Genomic DNA, 9,638 nt, shown 5'->3' with positions numbered 1-9,638 from the left:
GAGATACAAAAGCCGATTGCTGTGAATAGAAGCTTCCATCTGAATGATACATTCAGAAAGCTTGAAGTGCGATTGTAAATGTTCCTTTCTTCCCACAACAGTGAACACATTCTAGTATGCTTGCAAGTCTCTTAATTAGTTAGGAATGAATAATGATGTAAGAACGAAAATGGCAATTCAGCCTGATTAGCAGGCTGTGTAAAGGTCGGCCGGACCTACATAGATTTCTGATTTGTTGTACTGCTACTGAAAGGTGTAGCTCCTGTATGTCGCCAACAGACAAAAATGTATACTGACATACAAAAGGGAAGGTTTTCTTACATTTGTTTTTCTGCTCAGGCATAATTATGATAATTAGGATAATTATTTGTTGTAACACTAATACACTGAAAGCCTCATTTGATATTTTGGAGATAATTGAATTGAATCTATGATGAACCTTTTGAGGTAAAACCATTTTTTTTTTTTTTTTGCAACTTCATTGATTTATCCCGTCACATCCCTTAAAGCGTCTTTTCTGTTAAACTGGGATCCGTGCTATTATCACTGAGCGACTGTTGTCTCATCATAATGGCTGTAATGGCCTATTTTCACTCAAATAATGGCAAATGAACCTCATTCACACATCTGCCACACCACTGCTTGAAGCAGGAAGAGGTCTACACTGACCCAGAATGACTAATTAAAATGGACATTGGTATGCATGAATAAGATATGACATACAGTAGCGTGACAGATGGAATGAAAATGAGAGCCACGCTCGGATTACGAGACATAAGTTCATGGAGCCTGCGATTTATCAAGTTATGTGTCAATAATATACGATGCAGAACAAGAACAACATCTTTGCTTTCTGATAGACTTCACAATGTCTTAAACATGTAAAAAAACAAAAAAAAAAAACTGACTCTGGCCCTTTGTGTAAATATACAAGCCAACTCGTTCCTGTTTTTCTGGTTTCACCAACAACCCCACGTCTCTTTTTCTCAGGATTCTACTAGATATCAGTTATTGCTCTTCAGCTCATCCTCTATTCATGTTCCTGTTTTTCCTGGGAAAAGGTGTGCACAGAAGTGTAGAGCATCTGTTTCTCATGTCCTGGAAGTCTCATGTTTCTCCCCCATTCACTATCCTGGAACATGCTCCAATTAACAGAGGAAAACAAAGGCCATTATTTAGATGACTGCTCTCTGACAGCAGTATACTCTATTTAATGTCAAGACACAACACTTCTTTACCACCTACAGGGCTATGATATAAATGCTTAAACCTGACTTTGTTTTCTTTATCGGAATTTTAATAGTAGAATTCCAAATATTTACATGTGTTTGATGCAAACAAATGCGAATCCAAAGGAGATCCAGTGTGACTCTGAGTAAGGCCTACATTTTTATATCTGGTGGGAGATTTTGGGATTGTCAGACACACATGCGCACATGCACACAGGTGCAAACTTAACCGATGAGCGTACCCAGTTTTTTTTTTTTAGCTCAGACACCATGCCATTTTCTAAATCAAATGCATGTGCCACACTGGAAGGCTTTGGTGTTAAAGGGATCAGAGCATTGTGTGCTGACATGATTAAAATCTGTATTATTTAAATATGTCAGGGAAAGAAGAAAAAAAAAATCAATGACAGTGAATCCAACTCCTGTGCCTTAGGGGTAATACTGAGCTTTCTACGGACTGATAGAAAAATAATAATTAAAAACAAAAGCACCATCTTAATTTGTTTTCCACCAGTCTCTAGAGAGATCATCTTTGCTGTGTCTTTGGTATCTCATTATACTTTCTAATCAAGACTCTTTAAAAAATCCCTTTAAAGGGGACAGACTGTTTGCCCTTCCCCCAGCATGCTGCTGCATTGCAGCCCATCGACTGCGACTTATTATGTTACAAATGACCAAGGTATAGGCTGACATTTTGAATGTACAATGTGAAAAATCATGGCCGGGAAAAAAAAAAAAAGGCTTTTGAAAGTGACGCTGCACTGATCACTCCTGCTCTCTAATGAAGATTGTCCAATACATTTAAAAACCCAGGTATCCTGTGGCTCGGCTGACTGAATTTATCAAATCATTTTTTTCCCTCCCTCACCATGTGTGTTGATCCAGCCAGGCGTGTGTTTCACTCAGTCCAGTCAGTCAGCAGCTCCTGTGACTGCAGTGTTAAATGACAACAGAGAGAAAAATCAATGAGCACAAGGGATGGTGAACGAGCAAATAAACCTGTTTTAAATTACAAATGCTGATCGAGGATTTTTTTCTTTCTTTTTTCTCTCCACATCAATGTGCTTTTGTGCCTTAATTACTGTATCCAATTAGTTCAACTTCATGTACAGCGTCCTTTGGCCAAAGTGCCACGAATTAAAATCCACTCCATCCTTCTTTTCAGAAGAGAACACACGTGGAGCAATGTACTGTAATTACAAGTGACTCTTTGTTTCATCATTACTCTGATTATAACCTCCCAGAAAATGCTAATGTTGATCTTGACAATTCATTAGCAAGTCATATATAATTTGTGATATTTAAAGATCTACAGCACTACATCAGTCCACATCAGCGATATCATACATTGTTTTGGTTACACTGTGCTGTAAATGTATGTTTGTTGTTGAGTATAACGATAAAAAGCACCTCATTTTCTGTCGTAGACTGAATGCTTGCTTAATGATCAGGAGAAAAAAAGGGCAGATGGTGGTCCTTGTGACTGCAGTCACTTTATTGGATGAACAGGATGTATTGCATTACTTACTTAATTTCAACCATCACCAAAACATTAATGCCTAGTTATTAGTTTTTCTATGGTGTTTTGAGCCTCATTTGGTTCTGGTCTGAACTGAATTGCTGCTACCTTTAAGGCAGATGTATAGACTCGACAGGGGCAGGTGCAAAGACAACTAAACATTTATGTTTAAAGCATTTAAATTCATTTGCACCTTATTTATTAACCGGCACTGCTATCCTAATTACATCCTTCTTTGACTAGTATTAACTTATCGCTACTGCCTTTTGTTCTTACAACTACTGCATGTTTTGATCTTTTATTGTGTTAGTTGTTGGATGAGCCTGTTTTGATGTCTGGGTTTTTTTTCCTCCCCAGTTGACTGAACTTCACTCATACACCAACTCAAGCACCATAAAATCTTCAAAAAGATCTTTTGTCAGACAGTTTTACTTTCACATACTCCTTGCTCAATGTCAGCAAAAACCTTTTGTGCCTGCCTCCTTTGGGTTATTAATTACAAAACAAACTATGTGGGTGTGTGCACTACGATCTACAACTAAATTCAACAAGCAGTCTGCCTTTAATCATTATTTTGAATAAGACAAATCAATAGTACACCATGCCATAGGTCACTTATACAGATATGTATCTTATTTTAAATCAAATGTCTCTATGATAATGTCACACCAGTTATGTGGTGAAACTTGTGCACCTGTTGTGAGGGAGTTAACCCACCTTTGTTGTACTAAATCATGAACCAATAAAGTTTTGACAATGCCTGCATCATCATTTAATAAAAAAAAAAAAAAAAAAACTGCATTACTTTTCAAATTGGTGGTTGCTCTACAATTAAAAAAAGCCATGAGTTGCAGCCTAAGGTTTGCCTACCTTTTGCAGATATGATGACAGGGTGTCTGCAGGGGGGCAAAAGTTTGCATTGTAGAAGCCTTCAGCTGACGTCACTTCTCTTGAGTTGCTCCGGAGGAGAGAGTCTCTCTTCAATCTGCGATTAGAGCCCAACACATCCAGCCACACTCCCAAACACCCCCCCTCCTTCTCCTTCTCCTCCTCCTCCTCCTCTCTCTCTCTCTCTCTTCTTCTTCTTCTGGACTCTTGTTACTGAGCAAATTCTCTCACTCATCTCTTTTTGAACATCCCGCAGAAAACACCGCAAGAAACTGGGAAGTAAATTGGTGGTTTTGTTTTTGTTTTTTTTGTTTTGTTTTTTTTTAAAAATAGGAACACACCGCGGATTCTCGACGATAAGGTGAGTTTAATTGTCTTGTGTGTGTGTGTTTTGTTTTTTTTCTCCCCCTTTTCCCTGAGGGAGTTGTGTAAAGCCCGTGGCTCGCCAGCTATCACCAACCGACGTCCGTTCAGTTTTGTGTTATTTCACAAATTTCCTGTCGCCCGGTGGGGCTAACAGCTAAGCTAACGTTCTATTGCTAAACCAGTAGCATCCCCTTTTTCTTTTTTTTTTTTTTACCGACACTTGCCTCATTTAAAGCCGCTCCGTGAGTTCAACACGGCGATTTAAAAAAAAAAAAAAAAAAAAAAAGTTAACATGAAAGTAGACACCGCGTTTTCGGGTGCTGTTGGTCTGAACTTTGTTCGGCATTTAACCGTTGTCATGTTCAAACTGAAGAGTTGAGCAACTAATAACCGTTAACATGTCACCGGTACTGGCTCGCGGACGGGCGGGCAGGCAAGTGCTGCTCAGGGTTGTCATTACCTTGCAGCATGGATCTTGTCTTTGTTGTGCCAGCTCGTCCACTCTGCGGATATAACGTTACCGTGTGTCCACAAACGTTAATGGACGGATGAGGAAAAAGTCAGCTTGTCAGAATATTATTATTATTATTATTATTATTATTATTATTAATGTTTTGTTGTAGCTCACACAGCACGCCTTCTCTCGACATGTGAGTTTATCATATCATATAAAAAGAAAAGTAGTGTCTTGGCTTGTGAAATGCTTGTTGTGGTTTTGAGCTTCGTGTGACAACATGTCACGAACCAGATCAAACAACTGGATATAAAGACAGGTGAGCGATGTTAATGTTTTTAGCTTCTTCGTGTTTCCTAACATTAAATGATGTTGTTATCAGTATTAAAGCGGGGGGGCTGCCCGCTGGTCTCCCCCCCTCCCTCCTCTATCTTCTCTTTTTGTTGCTTCCTCTTAAAGGAAAGCGCAGCTAATGCTGCAGCTGCGGTCTGGGCTGAAATTTACCCTTTGAGATTATGACAATACCCTCCATTTTTCTGCTTTCATATTAACAACAAGGCATTCGCCATCTTGGGGTATTTAAATTAGCGCTGTCTATTTAAACGGTGTTTGTCTGGGGCAAAGTTAGGAAACTTTGCAGGAGGAAATAAGTGTTTAATGCAACCTTGATTTCTGTTTAGCAGCATTTTAATCACGCAAATGTAAAGAGGTTTTTTGGGAGTTTTGTGGAGTTTGATGTATGCCTTGAGAGAGAGATGAGATTTCAAAACGGATTGGTTGTGTTATAAAACTGCAATCCAAGCACTTTCAGCTTCCTGTGATGACATATCACACATTTGCCTTAAAGCCCTAAATATTCAGCCACAAGCACATACTAAAACGTCCAATGCAGAAATCAGGCCATTTTTAAATTTGGCCTGATTTCTTCCATGTTGTATTTATGCTGAGCCTACTTACCTGGCTCTAAATTTTAAGAAACCTTTTTAAATATATATTTGAATACCAGTGTATTTTTCTTTTTAAATCTAAACACATACAAGCACTGGCACAAAAGTTTCACTACATTTAAAGTGCAACATTAAGGGCAATCCTCCAGCCCTAATGCTCCCGAAATAAATTAAACAGAAAGTAAACATGATATACTTTTTTCACAGCAGCCATTTTGACATGAAACAGTAGGGTAAACACAGGTATTATGAATGATACTAATTAGGGCTCCGTTCCATTTAGTGTAGCAGAGCCTTGTGCTCAATAGCAGAGCCTTGACTCTGTTTGACCTGAATGGAACACAACCTCAATTAGGATCATTGGTAACACCTGTGTTTACCCCACGATTTCATGTCAAAATTGCCACATCTTGACTTGTCATATGGAAAGCACAGGTGTTAGTGTTAGTAATGTCAACAGCATTTGTTCAGACCCGTGGTTTTCCTACTGTGACATCTTATAACATCTTTTCGTGACAAAGACCTTTTGCATTGTTGAAACCGGCACCATTTCTTTGTGTGTGTGTGTGTGTGTGTGTGTGTGTGTGTGTGTGTGTGTGTGTGTGTGTGGGGTGCACAGCCATTACTCATCAACTGGGCTCACACGGTGTACAGAGCTTATTTTTGCTGGTGTAAATTTAACGTGTGTCATTTAGTTTGTTTTGGCAGGCATCTTTTGTTTGCTGCACAGTGGAGCTGATTTGTCTTTACAGATATAATTAATAGTAATGAACGAGTGTACGCCCTTTGCACACACAGTCTTAAGTGAAATGGCAATAAACATGATTCCTTGTAAAGTCCATCATTTAAATGGCTTCAGTAGCCAAGGCAGCGAGATAAATCAGATCACAGCCTTGATGTGTTATGCATGCATCCAGTAACTGCCAATGAATCAAAACACAGGTAGAAGGTCACTAAATTTGCCTCATATTTATTCAGAGCACATGTCCTTGAAAACCTCTGCAGAGAGAACAATGTTGAAGTGCTGTGTACTAGGATTCTAATACGCCGTCTTAATATTTTAACTTTGAGAAATCAAACAAGTCAGCAAATTGGCATTTGAGTGTTAAAAATATTTCAGGGTGTCATTCTTCTTCCAGGCCCCAAAGGCAAAAATAGCTCATAGGGCAGTTTTTAAATGTTAGCAGCCCTAGCATTCAGCTTAAAGCATATTTTTAACTCAATCAGTCTTTATTTATTGACTTGACAAACTATTTATTGTATAACTTTAAAGAACTATGTTTTAATTACAGCTTACTATAAACTTGTAGACCTTAAATTCCAGCAGCAGTACACCACATCAGCATTGTTGGATTTTAGTGCACAGACTAGTTTCGATTGTATGTTGGATGTAATATGTCATTTTTCCTATGTTGCTAAGTTGTGTTAGATGTAACTAAATTTGCTGAATTGTGCTCACCATTCCCAGAGTCCCCTCTTTATGTACCTTCAGCTCATTTTAAAAGTGCCTTTTTTCCTTTTGGCGTTTTTGAAAGAAAAAGCAGGACGGCTAATAATTGTGTTTTCACCCATTTTCACCCTGTCTCTTCTCTTCTCGTACCCTTTCCACAAGTTTGCACTCATTAATCAAAGGTGCTGGTCTCCTGCTGAGGGCTGAGCAGGTTCATCAATTTGGCAGCCAGCTGTAAGGAACAGTGCAGAGGCTCTTAACACACAAGCATAAATAAATCTATGGTCTTTATATGCAAGCCCTGAAGGTTAATACTGTATAATTCAATGTAGCCTCTTTGTCTGTTGTGATTGATGTTTTTTAACATGTAAGGCTTGACGGGAGTCCCTTTTTGTAGGTCAGTGTTGACACTTTATGATTGGGTGAGCTTGGGGGGAGCGGCACGAGGGAGGTGGATTATTAGGAATATGTCAGGGAGATTACTCTTTTTCACTCATCTTCCTAGTCTATTTTCTCTCCGCCTGGAGATGCTTGTCGCAGTGCTTTATTTGAACCAATGATGCTTCTGAGATTGAAGTCTCCCTGCTGTGTTAATGGGGCTGATGTTTAAAATGCTAGAGGTCTGGTCTATTTGTTTGGCTGTTTAGTATTTATTTGCCTCCTTTGCTGCAGTATATGCAGGCCGGCTGAGAATGGATGGATTGACTCCATATTCATAATTCTTAGTCAGATAGTCACAGTGTCTTCTGTAAAGCATTACACTTTCACATGAAGACTGTGCCTCAGCAGCTCCCTTTTTTATTGATCCTCATGCATTTAAAATCTGGTCACTGCTGCCACAAACACTTCCCACTTTAGCTGTGCTAAGCATATTGCTGCAGCCACTTTTTTTTTTAAATATTAAATTTTTACTCAACATTGTCTGACCTGATAAGAGACTGGAGAAAAGAAATTCATCTCTAAAATGTTTGGATCAGCAAAGGCCAAAATCTAAGGCTTAGTGAACCTAAACTATATTCTTTCCTCAACACGATGAGACATTGCACAGGCAGGGCATGCATGAGAGTATTGCAATTCTGTCTCTTATTTGGAAAATGTGCCACTTCTTACTTGGAATAAACACAACAAAGGTACAAACCTAACCACTCATTATGTGATGTACAGCCGTAAACCAACTCCTTGAAATGCTCTGAAGTGTTTTATCTGAGTGGTGTGGTGGCAATTTGTTTAATAAAGCATACAAAGTATGATCTTTGTCTAAGGTTTTATTCAAGTCATCCATGAATGGTCTCAACGCAACCATCACACACTCTCGTATATGAAAGCCTGAAAGAGCCAAGATTGTAAGAAGCAGTATGGTTTTATCCCTGTTGGAGCATCACTCTAACACAGTTACACATTCCTGAGTGTTCGGACAGTAAACAGACAGTGTGGTGAGATGATCATGTCCTTGGCTTCTTAGTGAAGTCTCAACATCCCGCTGTTTACTTGGACATAGAGTGTAGTTAGAAACAGGGTTAAAGGTTATATGCATATAATAGCCTCTTCAACAGTTGCGTATGGTTTTACAATGACCAGGTCAAAGGGTTGTATAGGTTCTTAAAAATTACCTTTGCATTGATTTGTTATCTACAGTTCAGATTGAGGAGCCCGTGTTATGATTTTATTCATAGCATATTTTAAAGAATGTTTATATTGGATCTGCAGCATATCAACATAATTTTCTGTTCCTGTGTTTTCATCTAGTTTATCGCCCAGTCCAGTGCAGGGCAACTGTGGTACAGCAAAGCCATTAAAACAATGGTTAATGTTTATTAAAACATGGTCATGGTCAGTGAAAGTCAATACTGGCTATAAATATAAATAAATAAATAAATAAATATCAGCCTTTTATTGTCATTTCACAGTATTTACAGCATTTTACATACATGAAACAAAATGTGCCCTCTGCATTAGACCCATGCAATATACATTACTATATCATGACTACTTGGGACACAAACCTACAGTCAGACATCGCAATGGAAGGCAAATGCTTTTACACCCGTCCATCACGTCAATCAACTTTTCTTTTTGTAACACTAAATGAATGTCACACTGCTTCCTGTGTTTGCACTGACTGTAATGTTACTAATGTAAAAAAGCTTTGTATTAACAGAATGTGTAGGAGACAGTGCTGGTTTGTCAGAGCTGAGGGGGTGAGATTAACAAATTAAATAAAAGATACTATGCTACCGGCCCAGTCGTAAAACAAATCAGTATCAAATCATGTAAAAAAAAAAAAAAAAAACTGTCAATGAGACTATGAAGAAGGAACCTTTTTTGGCCAGGTCACCTGTTAGTTATTACTCATGACTTAGTAAACAGCTTTCTATAGGGCGGCCAATGGCATGATCTGTTCTTTAAATGATGACAAAGAGCCAGATAGAGTAACCTGAGGAGGCTCAGCCTTGTAGTGTTGCAATTATTTGAAACTAGAGAGTGACCTTTTTACTCATGATATTGAATCAAACATACAAGTGTAGAAGACAGTAATCTCTTTAACACTGGTATTATTCACGCTACAAAATGACACAGATGGAAGTGTAAGGTGACCCGCATTGTAGATGACACACAACAAGTGTTGCTGCTTCTGAAGTGAGTCCACACTTGTAAGTTATGAGAAATCCAGTGTTTACTGTTCATATTTAGAGCTTATTTTAGAAAGTATGGAGAGGGAGGGTAACCACATTTCTATAGCAGAAAATGAAAGGGACAGATGAAAGTGGCAGATCCGTTAATTTAA

At 38.5% G+C, this 9,638-nt stretch overlaps 1 protein-coding gene and 1 long non-coding RNA gene across 9 annotated transcripts in view; one reads left to right on the top strand and one right to left on the bottom strand.

Moving 5' to 3' along the window:
- Positions 1-72: 72 nt before the first annotated feature.
- Positions 73-3,752, bottom strand: LOC127365841 (uncharacterized). Its single transcript, XR_007885258.1, has 3 exons — positions 3,619-3,752; positions 2,098-2,160; positions 73-1,142 (listed from the first exon to the last, which is right to left on the bottom strand). It is a non-coding gene; the product is annotated as an uncharacterized LOC127365841 (long non-coding RNA).
- A 69-nt stretch (positions 3,753-3,821) lies between these two features.
- The window catches only part of LOC127365830 (bromodomain adjacent to zinc finger domain protein 2B), a 49,694-nt gene continuing 43,877 nt past the window's right edge, over positions 3,822-9,638 (top strand). For 2 of the 8 annotated variants that reach the window (XM_051404341.1, XM_051404340.1), the window contains exon 1: positions 3,825-3,997. The gene's annotated coding sequence lies outside the window, so the exon portion shown is untranslated. Of the gene's footprint in view, positions 3,998-4,614; positions 4,776-9,638 lie in introns of those variants that run through there. The other 6 variants (XM_051404342.1, XM_051404339.1, XM_051404344.1 and 3 more) reach the window with 5 other exon arrangements.

This window comes from Dicentrarchus labrax, unplaced genomic scaffold, assembly GCF_905237075.1.
Source record: "Dicentrarchus labrax unplaced genomic scaffold, dlabrax2021, whole genome shotgun sequence".
Lineage (NCBI taxonomy): Eukaryota > Metazoa > Chordata > Actinopteri > Moronidae > Dicentrarchus > Dicentrarchus labrax.
This window is presented reverse-complemented; position numbering and strand designations above follow the sequence as displayed.